The sequence below is a fragment of the Quercus robur genome, chromosome 7 (genome assembly GCF_932294415.1).
Source record: "Quercus robur chromosome 7, dhQueRobu3.1, whole genome shotgun sequence".
In the NCBI taxonomy this organism is placed as follows: domain Eukaryota; kingdom Viridiplantae; phylum Streptophyta; class Magnoliopsida; order Fagales; family Fagaceae; genus Quercus; species Quercus robur.
Window position 1 is genome coordinate 43953335 of NC_065540.1, and position 18254 is coordinate 43971588.

The 18254-nt window shown below is 38.9% G+C and overlaps 1 protein-coding gene and 1 pseudogene across 3 annotated transcripts in view; one reads left to right on the forward strand and one right to left on the reverse strand.

The window, feature by feature from the left end:
- The window catches only part of LOC126693566 (disease resistance protein RUN1-like), a 127983-nt gene that overhangs the window by 78910 nt on the left and 30819 nt on the right, over positions 1–18254 (forward strand). The gene's annotated exons all lie outside the window — the stretch shown is intronic.
- Positions 1440–8004, reverse strand: LOC126693573 (nuclear intron maturase 3, mitochondrial-like; annotated as a pseudogene).

Below are 18254 nucleotides of genomic sequence, written 5' to 3' on the forward strand. Positions count from 1 at the left end.
ACTGATGGATTATACCCTGTGAAGTACAAAATTTATCAAATTTAGTTTTAGTATATTCACCTAGAGGCCAGGCCTTGGTGCAATTGCAAATGCCTTCCACCAAAAGTAATAGGTCGCAAGTTCAAGCTAGGAATCAACCCCTCCAAAAAGGAAAATTAGGAGTAAGATTACCTACCATAACCTCTTCCAAACCCACCAAAAGTGGGAGTTTTATGTACTAGGTACAACCTTTTTAGTTGAAGTATATTCATCTCCACTTTCACTTAGGATTTTAAGTTAAAATGAAAATTGTGTTTCCATAACGGCTTTAAAATGCTAAGATATAGCAAATACTTTTTGATTTATTTTGTAGCAGATACAACCATGTAATCTGGTGAAATGATCAACAAAGATCAATGGAAAAGAAAAGTATTTATTAATGTGAGAGGTGGTAGCCCCTAGACATCAGTATGGACTAGTTTGGAATTTTTTTCATTTTTCCACCAAGGCAAGTTTACAAAGATGTTGGACATTTTGAGAGTTGGAAAATAAAAATTTGGACAACTTTGGTAATGCAGATTATGACATCTCTTGGATGACCGTCATTTCTTCCACAAATCCCACTAGTAAGTGGGGAAGAATTAGCTTTGAGTAATTTGCAATTCAAACGAGGACAGTTCCAATTTGGCATTCTATGGCACTTACAATAGCATCTGTCAATGGTGACAACCATCCAAGCAACTTCAGTAATACTACTTTGCCATTGTTAATCCTTCCAGATTTGTAAAAATTAACTCGAATGGACTACATCTGAATCTACCTTCCATTTCTTACACAATATCTCATTATTGATGAAAAGGGATAGATTATTAGTCCACAATTAGCTACCATAGTAAAATGCCCTATGTTACTCGGTGTCAGTAACTTCTAGTAGAATTTCAAGTGCCTACGCTCTTCTCGATTGAATATTATTTGCCTCCTCTTTATTAGATTTAGTTGGACTAAAAGAAGCAAAAGAAAATTCATATCTGAAGCAAACGGAGAATTTTCTTCTGCTTAAGTGCCAAATAATTCAATCTCAATTGTTTGATTACTTGATAATCTAATTCACATCATCATGAAAAGAATTCTTTTTTCTATTCAAACTAGTTGCCCACCTTGATAGTGTTTTGAACTCGTTGAGCTAGGTTTGGGGTGTGACATTCGAAGGTCCAAGATTCAATTCACCACACTATCAATCTATCGAACACCTTGATAGTGTTTTGAACTTGTTGAGCTAGGTTTGGGATATGACATTCAAAGGTCTAAGGTTCAATTCACCACATTATCAATCTATGGGGTTTCGGGGTGTCTCATGGATAGGAAGTAGAATAGTCTGGTCAAACGCAAAAACACCACTTCTTGAGAGAGAGAGAGAGAAAGAAAGAGAGATTATGTGTCTCAAAGTAAAACCAGCAAAATATATAATGAAAAATCTAATCTAATTATCCATATTATTTCTCATTACCATTTTCTATCCACAGTATAGTATATCATGTATATCTTCTAGAAACTACCCTCCATCTTCATTTTCTGTACACAGTACAATATATCATCTTTATCTTCTAGAAACTACCTTCATCTTCAAAAACCACATTTCTCCTCACTCACCCATTAAACTTGATATTGCAAAAGCCAAACAATGAAACAATGTCATTCTTTCTTGCTCACTAAAAACCTCAAAACCCCACAAAACATTACACTTCATTAGTAACAAAATCTTCTTCAGCCTGTTTATGGTCAGTCCGCCAAAAGCTCAGCCTGCTTCGTCACAAAAATGATCAACACTTTTCCCTTCTGAAATATTGTTTTTTACTTAAAGCCTTGAAATCCAGTACCTCCGATATAAAGATGACTCACAGAACCCCACAGCAGCCATTCCTATAATGAACAACCACAAAGACCAATTAAAAGGAAACAAGTGTTCAATACTGACTATGAAAATTTTAACAAACGATGGGGAAAAAAGTATATTGCATTTTTCAAAAGTGCCAAACGTAGACTAAACTCTAAAAGCAAAAGAGGTAAGTACAATACAAGTCAATCATCAAAGAAAAATGAAGATTAATTGTCAAGTCAATGCATGTATGTATACATACATCACCCATCATAATTTTTTTTTTTTTTTTGCACAAAATGGCAGTACTAAAGATATGAACTCGCAAACCTTTGGTAGCCAATCATACAATGGGAACTGTAAACAAACCAAGCTAAGCCCAACTTCCGACTACTCATACTCGGCTCTTGCAAAATATTTCTAGAATTCAAGATAGGCTTGAGCCTGATTCCAGTCTCAACATTCTGGTTGGAGCTCAGCTCATGCAATAGTTGAATGTCTTCCAAGCTGATTGCAAGCTCCAAAAAACTTCTAAATGCTAGCTGTCTTGAGCATTTAAACTTCAAAAGCTGATGGGCTCTACAACAAGGGTAAGGTTATTGTACAGCTTAGGAAGCAACACCTGCAATGGCCTTTTTTTCTCTCACGTGTCCATGGGAGCATGGTTGTTTATGTATATTCCCAAAAAAGGCACCTCAGTGTGTCCTCTTCTCCTATGTGTGACCTACAGCTGCTAATAGGGAAGCAGGACTTGTTATGACAGGAATGGCTACTCTTTTCATCTCTTGTTTGCAATTTGGGAACCAAAGAGGGCAAAATTCGTCTTATACATGAAAAGCCCATAACATTTTTACGTGGTGGTTCAATCCCACAGATTAAAAAACAGATAAATTAAGAAGAATGTGCTGTCTGTGCTTAATTCCCAAAATGAAATACTCAGACCAGTTTGAGAAGAAGAATATTCCCTCAGATCAGATCTATGATGGAGACCCTCTATCAAGCCAGATCATGGGCTGACAAGCTGAGCATAATGATGCTTAAGCTCAGAACATAGTTCAAGCTCAGATCATCTTGCTTAACAAACAGGCCAAGCAAACTTTGATTGAGCTGCTTGCGAGCAGCTTGGCTCATTTTTCAGCCCTACAGTACTTGAGAACAGCTCTCAACATATACCTACAACAAGCATGAGAAGAGTTGGGAGAATTCTAGCATTAGTTAAAATAAAAGCCAGAAAGATCACAAGAGACACTATACAACAAACAAACAAACATCAAACAAAAGAAGACAGATTCTGGAGAAACGCTTTTCTTATGGGTCAACCAAAAATGGGCAACTCATGGGAAAGAAGCTTCAATGAGACAAAGGTTTACCAGTCCTATTTCCTATTAAAACAAAAGAAGCTTAGGGAAACAAACAAATGGTCCCCTTAGTTGCCAGAGTAACTAATTTTTTCGATAGACAAGCCAGAGGAAATCTTTTAGATTGTGTAACTTACAAATAAAAAATAATAAGAGTAAAAAAATTAATTAATGTCTTGTATCCATTGTGAAGAACTAAGTGTTTTTGTATAAATCAAACAAATTAAGGATCAAACTGTTGGTGTGGAGAGTATGAGGGTCACAATGTTGTAGAATATTTTGGGCATGTCAACGTGAGATACTTACATAGAAGAAGGTAAGAAGGCACCAAGAAAACAGTTTTAAGGAAAGACAAGATTATCGTATTGAAAGGATACTTAAGCAACGCAAGAGGATAGAATTGTCATGGACAAAATGGTTTTGTAATCCTATCAAATGTACCCATCACAATATACTGAGCTATGAGATAAATCAAATGCTTGTGGTTGGTTAAACAAAAGATGCCTTTCGCAAAAACTTGGAGAAGTTACAAAATAACCCTCCAAAATCATGGAAAATTTTTGGATAATGACTACTTGAATAAGCTCCTCTATTATGTTCTTAAGATAAAATTCACACAAAGATTCATCACCACAAATGAACAATGACATTAGTAGCAAAGATATGAATAAAAACGCAATCCATTTACACATCACCTACCTGGTTTCATTTCAGAAATGAAATACACAAGAATTTTCTTGAATAAGGTTTCAGAACATCAGCAGCCTCTAGAACCAAAGCCAATTACATAGGAAACTGCAGCAGAACAAGCAACATTCAGTCCACATCTGCAAACAAAGTGTAGTCAATGTCTTCATTCTATCCACCTTCAACTCCAACCCCCCTTCTAAATATTTTAAAACCCAATGCTTCAAATCCATGGTCAACATCTTTGAACTAAACATCTTTGAACCTGAAGTGATCACTAATATTTCATCCAAATACCTGACCACATACATCTTCACTGGCTGGCTTGTAAAACACGCCAAACACCAAAATAAGCTCCTGTGATTCAAACTTTGTATTCTCCTGATTTTTCTGAAGACACATATCTTGAATTTATTTATCAAACCCATTAAAGTAAATATTAATCAAAATCGAAAACAACCCGCTTTCATGAGGAAACCCCCTTCCTAAGTAACAACCACCCAATTCAATTCCCACCACCTCACACTCAAACCAACCTCTTTATAATACTGACAAAGAAACCATCCTTTATTTTCTCTTCAATAAACAAACACAGCTTATTTACATGCCTATTATCAAAAAAATTTCGATCAAATGTGACACTAAACCACCAACTAGGATTCTCTACTGAGTTCTTAAGGTACCTAATGGCGGTGTGGCGTCCCATACCGACACGCTCACCATAAGAAAAATTAACAAACCGTTCATCATACACAATTTCCAACAAAAATAGCTTCAATCAAAACCTTTAATTTCAAGTTGGGCAAGACCAAGGACTCAACTTTCATTCTTGAGGGCATCATTGTGAAAAAACAAGCTTCAATATCGAACCGATTCTCGCAGAGCTGGCGGCCCATTTCTTCAATATCAAACTGCCTCGAGACTGAGTGTAGAAGGGACTGTGAGTCAAGGGAGCTGAGGCCATTTCTGGGTTGTGATGTTTTGGCAGGCAGTGAGGAGCACGTTGGGCAAAGCAAGGACATTTGAGACAAGATTGGAGAATGTGACATGTGAGTATTTAGTGAGAACTAAGGCTTTGAGTTGGGGTTTTGTGAGGGTTTCTGTGGGGTTTGTATGAATCAAACTACAAATTAAGGATCAAACAGCTGGTGTGGTGAGCATGACAGTCACAATGCTGTAGAATAAATTTAGCATGTCAACATGAGATACATTTACATAGAAGAAGGTAAGAAGGCACCGAAAAAACAATTTAAGGAAAGACATGATTATCATATTGAAAGGATACGTAAGGCACAAGAACATAATTTTCAGGGACAAAATGGTTTTGTAATCCTGTTCCATCATAATAGACTGAGCAATGAGATAAATCAAGTGCTCAGGGTTGGGAAAATAAAGGATGCCTTTCACAAAAACCTAGAGAAGTTACAAACTAACCATCCAAAATCCTGGAGAAGTATTGGATAATGACTACTTGAATATGTTTCTCTATAATGGTTTATAATAAACTTCACACGATGATCCATCACCACAAATGACAATGACATTAGTAGCTAAAAAGAAAATCAATAAAAAGGCAAAAAATTTACACATCACCTGCCTGGCCTCATTTCAGAAAAGAAATACAGAAAAATTTCTAGAACATGGTTCAGATCAATAGCAGCCACCAGAACCAATGCCAATTATGTAGAAACTGCAGCAGAACATGCAACATTCAGTCCACATCAACAAATGCAGTGCAGTCAATGTCTTGCAGGGTGATATTCCCCATATATAAATCATTTATGTGATGAGAACAGAGAGGGAGGCATTTCCGATTGAGACTTTCATGAATTGCACCCATCCCTGGGACCCACTTGTCCTCAACAGATGGATTCACTTTCAAACGGTTCTGCAGTAACCATACCCGATAATAAACAGTATCCATTCTTTCACAGAAATGACCGATACAGGAACATGAAGGCTCATCAGAAGCCAACCTGATCAAAGCCAAAGATAAAGCCCCATCAACAGGCCTTGGATCCGAAAGATTTTGATCTCCCATCATTTTAACCTCTCTTTCTGTGGGGAAATACACTTCTTCATTTCCATTAAAATCAGAGACCTTCAAATCTTTAGTGTAATGCTTAATGGCTTCACGTTTGGTTGACTCATGCTTCTCTGCTAATGGCTTCATGTTTGGTTGACTCATGCTTCTCTGCTAGTGTCAAAATGCAAGAGAACCTCAAGTGATAAGTTACTACAGTTTTAACCATCTTGAAGTTGTGACAGCAACAGAAGAAATCAAGCCACCTTCTCCCTACTCCTGCATACCACTTGATAATATCAATATCTTCAAGAGCAATGAGTAACTTGACCGGCCTAGGGCGACCCATGTTATTTGTAAAACCAGCCATCTTAACTGCCTTCCTAACAAGTTCTACTGGTGCATCAACTTTCATACACAGCCTTGTCAAATCCTCAACCGTGCTCTTAGCGTATTTCTGTTCCTCTTCCTCCTCCACTCTCTTTTCTTCTTTCTCTAATGCCTTTCTAGCTTGGACCGGACTCAAATACTTGTCAACTTGCTCTTGGAACTTATCATACGCCTCAACCAGCTCTTGGGGCAATTGACCTCTAATGTGCCTTAAAGAGAGAAAATCGCCTGCTGTCAGCATCTGATGCCATTCCCAACGCTCTTCCAAGGAACCCAAGAAATCATGGACCACTTCATCAGTCCAAGTTCTGAAGATTTCTCGAACCTCATTTTCAATTTGAAAGTCAAATTTAAACCCATCACTTTGCTTCAACTTCTTAAAAACATGCTGCAATATCTTCATCCCCAGTATCTTTCTTTTCCTCTCTCTGGCATTTTTAAATTCTAAAGCTCTAACTTCCTTCTGCCTAAGGTACTTCTTCCGTGCCCTAATTGCTTTCTCCGTCATGGGAGGATGCAAAACTGAAGGTGGAACTGCCTGTAGTTCCATACCTAGAAAACTAATATTCTCAGATACTGCACTATGAATTGCCGTCTTCATTCTATCCACCCTCAAATCCAACCTACCTTCTAAATATTTCAAAACCCAAGTCTTAAAGTCCACGGTCAACATCTTTGACCCCGACGTTATCACTAATATTTCATCCAAATACCTGACCACGTACATCTTCACTGGCATATAAAATAGGCCAGACATCCAAACAAGCTGCTCTGATTTAAACTTTGGATTCTCCTGATTTTTCTGAAGACGCATATCTTGAATTTCTTTATCAAACCCATTGAAGTAAATATTAATCAAAATCGAACACAACCCGCTTTCTTGAGGAAACCCCCTTCCTAAGTAACAACCACCCAATTCAATTCCCACCCCCTCACACTCAAACAACCTCTTTATTAAACCAATCAAAGAACCATCTTTTATTTCTCTTCAATAAACAAACACAACTTATTTACATGCCTATCATCAAACCTTTCTCTATCAAATGTGACACTAAACCACCAACTAGGATTCTCTACCGAGTTCTTAAGGTACCTAATGGCAGTGTGGCGTCCCATACCGACACGCCCACCATAAGAAAAAGTTACAAACCGTTCATCATACACAATTTCCAATACCATCCTAATAGCTTCAATCAAAACCTTTAATTTCAAGGTGGGCAAGACCAAGCACTCACCTTTCATTCTTGAAGGCATCATTGTGACACAACAAGCTTCAATATCAAACCGATTCTCACGGAGCTGGCTTCCCATTTCTTCGACATCAAACCGCCTCGAGACCGAGTTGAGAAGAGACTGTGAGTCAAGGGAGTTGAGGCCATTGTTGGGCTGTGGAGTGGTGATGTTTTGGCAGGCAGTGAGGAGGACATTGGGCAAAGCAAGGACATTTGAGACAAGATTGGAGAACTTGCCATGTGAGTATTGAGTGAGAACTAAGGCTTTGAGTTGGGGTTTTGTGAGGGTTTCTGTGGGGTTTGGGGTTTTGGTTTTGGGGGGTGGAGATGGGTTTTGTAAGCAAGTTGAGAATAGTCTGAGAGAAGAGCGATTTGGAGGGCTGAATTCAAGTGGGTTTCTTCTTCTGAGGTGTATAAGCATCGAGACAATTAGAAGAGACGTGAAATTTTGGATTTTGGAACCTCCACTTTTGAATTTATGCGTGATTTCAAAATTGAGAGAGTGGCTGGCCAGGTCTCTGCAAATAGCAAACTTTTTTTATTTGGTGAGCGTTTGGGCTCCGCGTTCGCTGCGTCTGCGTTTTTCCAGTTCGCGTTTTCTCTTTTTTTTTTTTTTTTTGGCCCGCTTTTGTTGACTTTGGGAGACAAATTTCACTATTATGAACAGTAAATGTACTGTTCACGTACTGTGCTGTTACTGTTCACATATAAAAAAATATTAAAAATGGGTCCCACGGTACTATTTACACATTTAAAAATTATTTTGCTACAGTGTTTTCAGCAACAATTTTCAGTTTCAGCAACAATAAGCTGTATCCAAACGGACCCTTGTTTGATAAATTACGTTTTTAAACCTATATTTTATGCTGATTTTAAATTATAGTCCTCCTAGGTGTGATTCTAGATATTTATCATTTATTTTATTTTATTTTACTATTCACAGATCACTGTTCACAGCAAAGCAACAGCCACCCAAACCTTGATTGTTCTCCTTTGTTTCATCCCTAAACCCTACTAATCCTTATCCCCCTTTGTAAACCCTATTATCCCTCTTATTTTCTAGCCTATTTACCACCAGAACCTAATCCTAATCCCTCAAAATAGAAGTATTACCAGATCTGCCCCAACAGTTCTAAATTAGATTTTGTTTGTCCCCCCTTGTCCTAAGTCACCTGTGTTTATGTATAAAACAAACAACAAATCCAAGATCAAACAGCTGGTGTGATGATCATGATGGTCACAATGTAGTGGAATAAATTGAACATGTCAACATGAGACACTTATGTAGAAGAAGGCACTGCAAAAACAGTTTAAGGAAAGACAATGTTAACGTATATTATGTTATGGGTTTTAGGCCTAGTTAGGTTATTTGTATAGCACACTTGTACTTGTACTACACTTTACTTGTACTGCACACATATGCCTTTTATATAAAGGCACTGATGTATATTCTTTTATTTATGAAATACAATACAATCATTCTGTATTTCTAACATGGTATCAGAGCCACTACTCTGACCTTTTCTTAGCAGTCTTGTCTTCATTAGTGTGACTTCCTTTTTTTTTTAACAACGCTTCTGCCATCACAACTGCCGCCGCAGCCTCTCACCGTTGAACCTCCGACGTCATCCAACCGTCGTCCTTGGGTTCCGGACCTGCAGACGCCGTTGTTAAGGAGTTTCACACTGCACAGACCACTGCTCTTTGCATCACCGCTGCAAATATTGCTCCGATTACGTTTTTGAAGGTACCACTAAGATCGTCCTGCGCTGATCTACACACTCGTGGAAGCCTCGAAGCAATCGGAGACTGCACGCGCCCCCACGCGCTGTTCAAAGTTGCTGTTCCGCCGATCACGCGCCACACGCACTCCCACGCGCCGCAGCTTCTTTTCACGTACCACCACGCGCCGTCACTCTCCGTCACGCACCTTTACGCGCCTCCACGCGCCGTCATGCGCCTCAACAAGTCTCGCTGACGTCAGCCCTAGCTGCCCCCCATTGCTGACGTCATCTTCTGACTCTGGATTTGACCGTTGACTTCTCAGGTTGACCATTGACTTTGACTGGCCGTTGATCGTTGACCGTTGACTTTTTCAGTCCAGGTTCTCCTTACCTAGTTTTTCGCATAGATTTCATTTTTGCTGTCTGTTTTTGCATATTGTGTCTCTAAATGGATAAAAAGGATATTTTTGTTCCTCGCCCCATCAATACTGTATTGAAGGGGAATAAAAATTACTTATCTTGGTCTCAAGCTATGCGTAGTTTTCTGAAGGGTCGAATGCTCTGGCATTATTGTACTGGTGCAATCACTATTCCTGTCAAGGGAGCAAGTGAAGAAGATGCTGCCTTTCTTGGTCGCATGATTGAATGGGATAGTCATAACCACATGATCCTCACATGGATTCGGAACACTTCCATTCCCTCTATTTCCAATCTGTTGGGCAGCTTTGATGATGCAAAATCTGCATGGGATATGTTGGCCAAAAGGTACTCCACTACTCATGGATCCATGAAATATCAGTTAGTGGTTGAATTGCATCAACTCAAGCAAGAACCAGGGCAATCCATCAATGACTATTATGATCAGCTTCGCTTCATTTGAGACCAAATTGACCTTTCTAATCCAACTTGGGCATGCTCAAAGGATGCTCAGCAATATGCTTCCATCAGAGATGAATTTCGCCTCTATGAATTCTTGATGTCACTTCATAAGGACTTTGAGCCCATTCGAGGTCAGCTTCCAAATCGCAGTCCTGCTCCCTCTCTTGATACTGCTGTGAATGAGTTAGTTAGAGAAGAAGCTCGTCTTGCAACCCTTCAAGCTCATAATAAGCTTAATACTTTGGCTCTTACTCCATCTACTCCACTCATAGAGCAACCTCAGCAATCAGGTGATTCCTCTGGCTCTAACAATCGTCGCAAGCAGACCAACAAAAAGGTCTGCAACTATTGCAAGCGTTCTGGCCACACCATTGAGACTTGTTACCGTCGCAACAAATCTATTGCTGTTGTTGCTAATACTGAGCCAACTCTGCCAATGGCTTCCACCTCAGCTGAGTCCCAGTCTTCTGGATCCACTATCAACCTCTCCCCCACTAAACTACAGGAGATCATAGCTAAAGCTGTTCGTATGGCTGGTAATGCATCTCTTTCCACTGCCCTATCTGTTCTACCTGGTAAGTCTCAAACTTGGCTTTTTGATTCTGCCTGCTGCAATCATATGACACCTCACTCGTCCTTATTCTCCAAACTTGACCCTGCACCACATCATCTAAATATTCATATAGCTGATGGTTCCACCATGCATGGGAATAGTCTAGGTTTTGTTTCAACCTCTAACCTTTCTGTTCCTGGAGTCTTCCATGTACCTGACCTATCCTATAATTTGTACTCTGTGGGACAATTAGCTAAACTAGGTTATCGTCTTATTTTTTACTATTCTGGGTGTATTGTGCAGGATCCGAGGACGGGTCAGGAGCTTGGGACCGGTCCTAGAGTTGGGCGTATGTTTCCCGTGGACAATCTTCATCTTCCACCTGTTGCTCCTGTTTCTGTTGCTGCTGCAGCTGCTGCAGTTTCTTCCTTACCTTCTCTTGCACTTTGGCATTCTCGTCTTGGTCATGCACCATCTTCTCGGGTACAACAGTTAGCGTCTAGGGGTTTGTTGGGTTCTGTGTCCAAAGACAATTTTGATTATACTTCATGTCAATTAGGAAAACAGCCAGCTTTGCCTTTTAATAACAGTGAATCCATTTCTAATAGTATTTTAAGTTAATTCATTCTGATGTTTGGGGACCTTCTCCTGTTGCTAGTATTGGTGGATCTCGATATTTTGTTGTTTTATTGATGATTATTCTCGTTATAGTTGGATCTTTCCTATGAAATCTCGTTCTGAAATTTTACCAATATACAGCAATTTTGCAAAAATGGTTGAAACACAATTCTCCAAACGTATCAAAACTTTTCGATCTGATAATGCTCTTGAATATACTCAATATGCGTTTCAAGCTCTGTTACATTCCTATGGCACTGTACATCATCTAACTTGTCCAGGTACCTCTCAGCAAAATGGTCGAGCTGAAAGAAAACTTTGTCATATTCTTGACACTGTTCGTGCTCTTCTTCTTTCTGCCAAAGTTCCTGCCCCATTCTGGGGTGAAGCTATTCTTCATGCTGTTCATGCAATTAATCGCATTCCAAGTGCTGTCATCCATAATCAGACTCCGTATGAGCGTCTCTTTGGGTCACCCCCTAACTATCATCACCTTCGCTCATTTGGATCTGCTTGTTTCATTCTTCTTCAGCCTCATGAGCACAACAAACTTGAGCTTCGATCTAGACTTTGTTGTTTCCTTGGTTATGGCGAAACTCAAAAGGGGTATAGGTGTTATGATCCTGTCTCTCATCGTCTTCGTGTTTCACGTAATGTTGTCTTTTGGGAACACCGATTGTTTGTTGAACTCTCTCACTTTCGTTCTTCCTTGACTAACTCCTCTGTTTTAGAAATCTTTCCAGATGAGTCTCTTGTTCCTTCTACAAATACTTTTGATCCTCCTTTGGACTTCTCTCCAGATATTTTTGATGTTTCTCCTAGACAGGTTGAAGATGAACAGGTTGATGACGAGCTACCCCACCTTGAGCCTGGGTCCCCTGCTCCTGCTCTGCCTGAAGATCCTCCACAAGACATTCCACCTCGCCACTCAACCCGGGTAAGATCCATTCCTCCACATTTACTTGACTATCATTGTTACACTGCCCTTGTTACACTTCATGAGCCTCAAACCTATCGTGAGGCCTCTACTGACCCTTTATGGCAAATTGTAATGAAAGAGGAACTTGATGCATTAACCAAAAACCATACTTGGGATCTGGTTACTCTCCCTCCTGGACAGTCTGTGGTTGGTTGTAAGTGGATCTATAAGATCAAGACTTGCTCTGATGGATCCGTTGAGTGCTACAAGGTTCGTCTTGTTGCTAAAGGTTTTACACAGGAGTATGGGATTGATTATGAAGAGACTTTTACTCCAGTTGCTCGTATCTCATCTGTTCGTGCTCTCTTAGCTGTTGCTGCTGCTAGTAAATGGGATCCTTTTCAGATGGATGTTAAAAATGCTTTCCTTAATGGGGATCTAAGTGAAGAAGTCTATATGCAACCTCCTCCTGGTCTCTCTGTTGAATCAAATAAGGTTTGTCATCTTCGACGTGAACTTTATGGTCTTAAACAAGCCCCACGAGCTTGGTTTGCCAAGTTCAGCTCCACTATCTTTCGCTTGGGTTACACTGCCAGTCCGTATGATTCTGCATTATTTCTTCGTCGTACTGATAAAGGCACTATTTTGCTTCTTCTATATGTGGATGATATGATCATAACTGGTGATGACCTCAGTAGCATTCAAGAACTCAAGTATTTTCTCAATCAACAGTTTGAGATGAAAGATCTTGGACATCTCAGATATTTCTTGGGTCTTGAAATTACTCACTCCACAGATGGTCTTTATATTACTCAAGCCAAGTATGCTTTTGACCTGTTATCTCGAGCTGGACTCACTGACAACAAGACTGTTGACACTCCAGTTGAACTTAATGCGCATCTGACACCCTCGGGGAGGAAACCATTGTCTAATCTTTCTCTTTACAGACGATTGGTTGACAGCCTAGTTTATCTCACAGTTACTCGTCCAGACATCTCCTATGCTGTTCATCAGGTGAGCCAGTATTTGTCTGCTCCACGATCAACTCACTATGCTGTTGTTCTGCGCATTCTTCGATACCTGAAGGGTACCCTTTTTCATGGGCTTTTCTACTCAGCTCAGTCTTCTCTTGTACTCCGTGCATTCTCTGATGCTGATTGGGCAGGAGATCCTATTGATCGCAGGTCCACTACAGGTTATTGCTTTCTCCTTGGTTCTTCTTTGATTTCTTGGCGAAGTAAGAAACAAACCTTTGTGGCCCGCTCTAGTACTGAAGCAGAATATCGTGCCCTTGCTGATACCACATTTGAGCTCCTTTGGTTACGATGGCTTCTTAAGGATTTGGGTGTGTCCACCTCCTCTGCTACTCCCCTTTATTGTGACAACCAAAGTGCCATTCATATTGCTCACAATGATGTCTTTCATGAACGGACTAAACACATCGAGATTAATTGTCATTTTATACGTTATCATCTTGTCCATGGTGCTCTTAAACTTTTCTCCGTCTCCTCCAAAGATCAACTTGCAGATATCTTCACCAAGTCACTTCCTAAGAGACGCATTCGTGATTTGGTTGACAACCTCAAGTTGGTCTCACATCCACCTTGAGTTTGAGGGGGGCTATTAACGTATATTATGTTATGGGCTTTAGGCCCAGTTAGGTTACTTGTATAGCACACTTGTACTTGTACTTGTACTACACTTTACTTGTTATGCACACATATGCCTCCTATATAAATGCACTGATGTATATTCTTTTATTTATGAAATACAATACAATCATTCTGTATTTCTAACAGACAAGATTATCATGTTGAACAAACACTTAAGCAATGTACAAGGACGGACTTTTCATGGATAAAACTGATTTGTAATCCTACTCCATCAAAATAAACTGAGCTATAAGTTCAATCAAATGGTCGGGGTTGGGAAAACAAGGGACCCCCTTGTCAATCAATTTCATCAGTTATGAAATAACCAAGAAAAAACCTGGAGAAGTTCTAGATAATTACTACTTGAATAAACTTCACACGCGGATTCATTAACACAAATAACAATGACATTAGCAGCAATAAAAATGCAAACAATTTATGCATCACCTACCTGGCTTCATTTCAGAGAAGAAATACACAAAATTTTCTTGAACAAGGTTCAGAACATCAGCAGCCAATAGAACCAAAGCCAATTACATAGAAAACTGTAGCAGAACAAGTAACATTCAGTCCACATCCACAAACGAAGTGCAGTTAATGTCTTGCAGGGTGATTTTCCCCATATATGAATCGTTTTTGTGATCAGAACAGAGACAGAGGCTGATGCAGAACAAGTAGGAAAATAGAAGATAAAAGAGGAACAAAAGTAACAACAAAACAAACCGAAGGCTTCACCACCTAGAACCTGCCTGCAAACCTTAGGAGTCAAATATGATTCCCGTGCCCATCCTTGGGAGTAAAGGACATTGTTTGTATATCCAAGGGGAAGAGGTAAGCATAATGCAGATCACTCCCTTGTAGTCCTATTTCCTAACCCGAATGTACAACAAAATTCAGTTATGTTTAACATATATGACCAAAAACAACATATTGATCCCAACAAAATACAAAAGTCACAAATACACACGCGCCACACACAAACATATGCATGTATGTATGTGTAGTATGAACATAGGAAGTGATAAAAAGCTGATGAGTTAGCATGACAAAAAACTTTGTACCTATTTTTCCACTATAATGATGACAAATTTTTAGCCACAGGTTAGGTGCATCTTCATAGTATGAACCAAAAGTATTAGGAGATGAGAAGGGACAAATTGGTAGACTAAGATACAGTATATAATAGAGAAAATTACGTTAGCTTAATTCTTTTTTTGGTGCAACTCCCAAAACAAGGATAATAATTGCTAATATATAATAACATTAAGTATTCCTTAGAAAAAATAACAGATAACATTACGTAAATTCCCATTTGTAATTTCTTTAAGCAGGAAAGCTCCAACATTGAACATGATGGTATATATTACAGATATGATTATCAATAAGAAAAAATGACAAAATGGAAATTGCAGTTGAAATCAAATTTTAGTGCCAAATAGGATATCTTATTTAGGTGACATAAAAATCCATAAGAGAAGTACCATACACACTAACAAGTCATAGAAAAATTAAAACAATTATCATCAGCACGACTTAAAATGTTATTTTCAGACTGTTATTCATCAGCACTCCCTCTCTTCCTGGGGAAGACATTACATGGGGCTATTTAGTAACGTTATTTGTGTGGGGGAGTGGGGGGCAAGCATGATTATATGCGCCATAAAACCAAACAACAAATATATTTTTTCCAATGAGAAAATTCTAACAATTCATGCCAACGGTGACTTCAAATTTACTTGTAAGATAAATAGTATTTCAGTGCTTGACAAACAAAAGCAGTATCAAATGCTAACTACATGGCCAGTCATACAATTGGAGAAAAGGAAAAACATTTAAAAAATATAGGGGATGGAAAACAAGTGCACCTTTTAACATTCTCAGTCGCTTATGTTTAAGGAACCACCAAAGGGATTCTTTTCATGCACCTAATTTTGTCAAGTCGTGTATGATGCACAGTACTTGACCACACATAATCCCTTATGGTTGGCCGCCTTATGGTATTCTTATAATCTTCTGGCAGTGGAATCAAGCAAAATAAGTGTGTCTCCAGTGGAGGGCAATGCCATTCTAGTTCTTCTCTTCCTTTCTGCCAACTGCATCTTTAAGATTAAGTTGACCTCTCATTTAAGCCCACTCCTATTTGAACATGCGGACACTGAAACCAAACCAGGATAATGCTTCTGCATGGGCATTGGAATGCACCACTGAATTGATAAGTTTAGCCAAAGATTACTATATATATTCCTGTATCATCCTACTTAAACACGCCAATATCTTGTAAATCACTTCCATTTGATGGTGTAATCTATCTGCAGAAACAAATCCATGGATCATCCCTTTAGCCTCATGGCAACTCCACCCTGGTTCCTTCTTGAGATCCTTCTTATTCGTTACTCTCCTTACTTCTTCAACTTCATCCCATTGTCCAACACTTGGCCTGTACATACTCAACAAAGTATAGTACCCAATATTATCAGGTTCCAATTCCAAAAGCCTTTTTTCCGTATATTCCCCAAGTTTTATGTCTCCATGAACTCTGCAAGCTGCAAGAAGAGAACCCCAAATCCTTCTATCAGGAAAAATCACCATTTTCACTATTATGGTTATGGCCTCTTTAAGCTTTTCATATCAACCCAAAAGATCCACAATGCAATTGTAATTATCCAAATCAGGTTGACTACCAAATATGCATTTCATGGAATTATAGACTTCCCACCCTTCTCTGAGAAGACTAGAATGGCTACAAGCAGACAGTAAGCTCAAAAAGGTGACACAGTTTGGTTTTATTCTTTCCCCCAGCATCACAACAAAAAGTGCTAGGGCTTCAACACCAAGCCCATGAGTCCCAAAGCCTTCAATCATTGTTGTCCAGGTTATTAGCTCTTTGACCAATATATTGTTAAAGCACATTCTAGCCAAAGAAATGTTTCCGCATCTTACGTACATGTTTAAGATAGAGGTTTCCAGGTGCATAGTTTCTTCCATAGATCTGTAAATTAAGTTCCTTATAAAGTAGCCATTGATTGCCATTGCCTTACCCAATTGCAGTGTTCCCAGATGGGTACATGCATCAACAATGCTTCTCAAGATCTCAGCCCTGGGCTCAAAATTTGCAGCTTGCATTTGACGGAACAAATTTATGGCATCCTTAATATATCCATTTTGAATGAAACCTGACATCATAGCCCTAAACGTAAGACTGTTTCTATTAGGAATTTCTCTGATCAACTGAGCTGATGCCGCTATTTTCCTACACTTGGCATAAAAATCCAACAAAGAACTCAGCAACACATCACCACAAAAACCAGTTTAATGGCTAAACGATGTATCTGTTCTCCTTGAAAAAGATCTCTACACTTCGCAAATGCTGATATAAGTAATGTTAAACTCTCAATGCTGAGTGCAGCACTACCCCTCATTTCACTAAAAATATTCACTAACTTTTCAATATCCCCTTCCATGGCATAATAGGAAATCAGAATATTGCAGGAAACCTTATCCTTTCTGTCAATCTTGTAGAATATGGCTTGAATTAGGAGTTCAACTTCTTGTTGGATTTGGATAAGAAAGGAATTTTATTCTTTTTGAGTTACTATTGTTTGAAGTTATCAAGCTTTATTAGAAGTCTTGTTTACTACTTGATTTTGAGTTCTATTTCGAATAGGAGTGATTCTCCTTTTGTGTGTGGAAAAGAAGTCTAGTTCTTTTTGGTTTTGGATATGCTAGCCGACTCAAGTCGCCTATATAAATAGAGTGCCGATGTGGCAAATTTAGAGAGTGTGTGTGAGAAAAAGAGGCTCTCTCTTGGTTTGGTTATTTGATATTTGTGGGTTACAATTTGGAATAGTAAGAGAGGTTTGTTGCCGCTTAGCCTACTCAAGTCTCTTATATAAGCATAGTGCTGCTACAAAAAATTAGAGAGAGAGATGAGAGGGTGTGAGAAAAAGAGGCTCTCTCCTGGTTTGGTTATTTGATATTTGTGGGTTGCAATTTGGAATTGTGAGAGAGGTTTTGTTGCCGCTTGGCTTTGGTTCTGCAGTTTGGAGATTTGCTCTCTCTTAATGCGTTGCAACTTTTGGATTTGCTTTGTGGTTTTTTTTGTTTGTTTGTTTGTTTGTTTGTTTGTTTGTATTTAATTCTTTGGTTTTGTATTTGTGGGAGAGAGCTATTTGGGTATATTTAGGATTTGGGTTTGTGAAAGTGCCTCTACACCAATTTGTATTATCCCAAATTTGATATAATGACATTTGTTCGTCGTCACCCGTGGATGTAGGCTATTACTGAACCACGTAATTCTTGGTGTTTTGTTTTTATTTTCTTTTAGATTAATTTTTTTTCTTCGTTCCTATTGCTAGTTTGGAGAT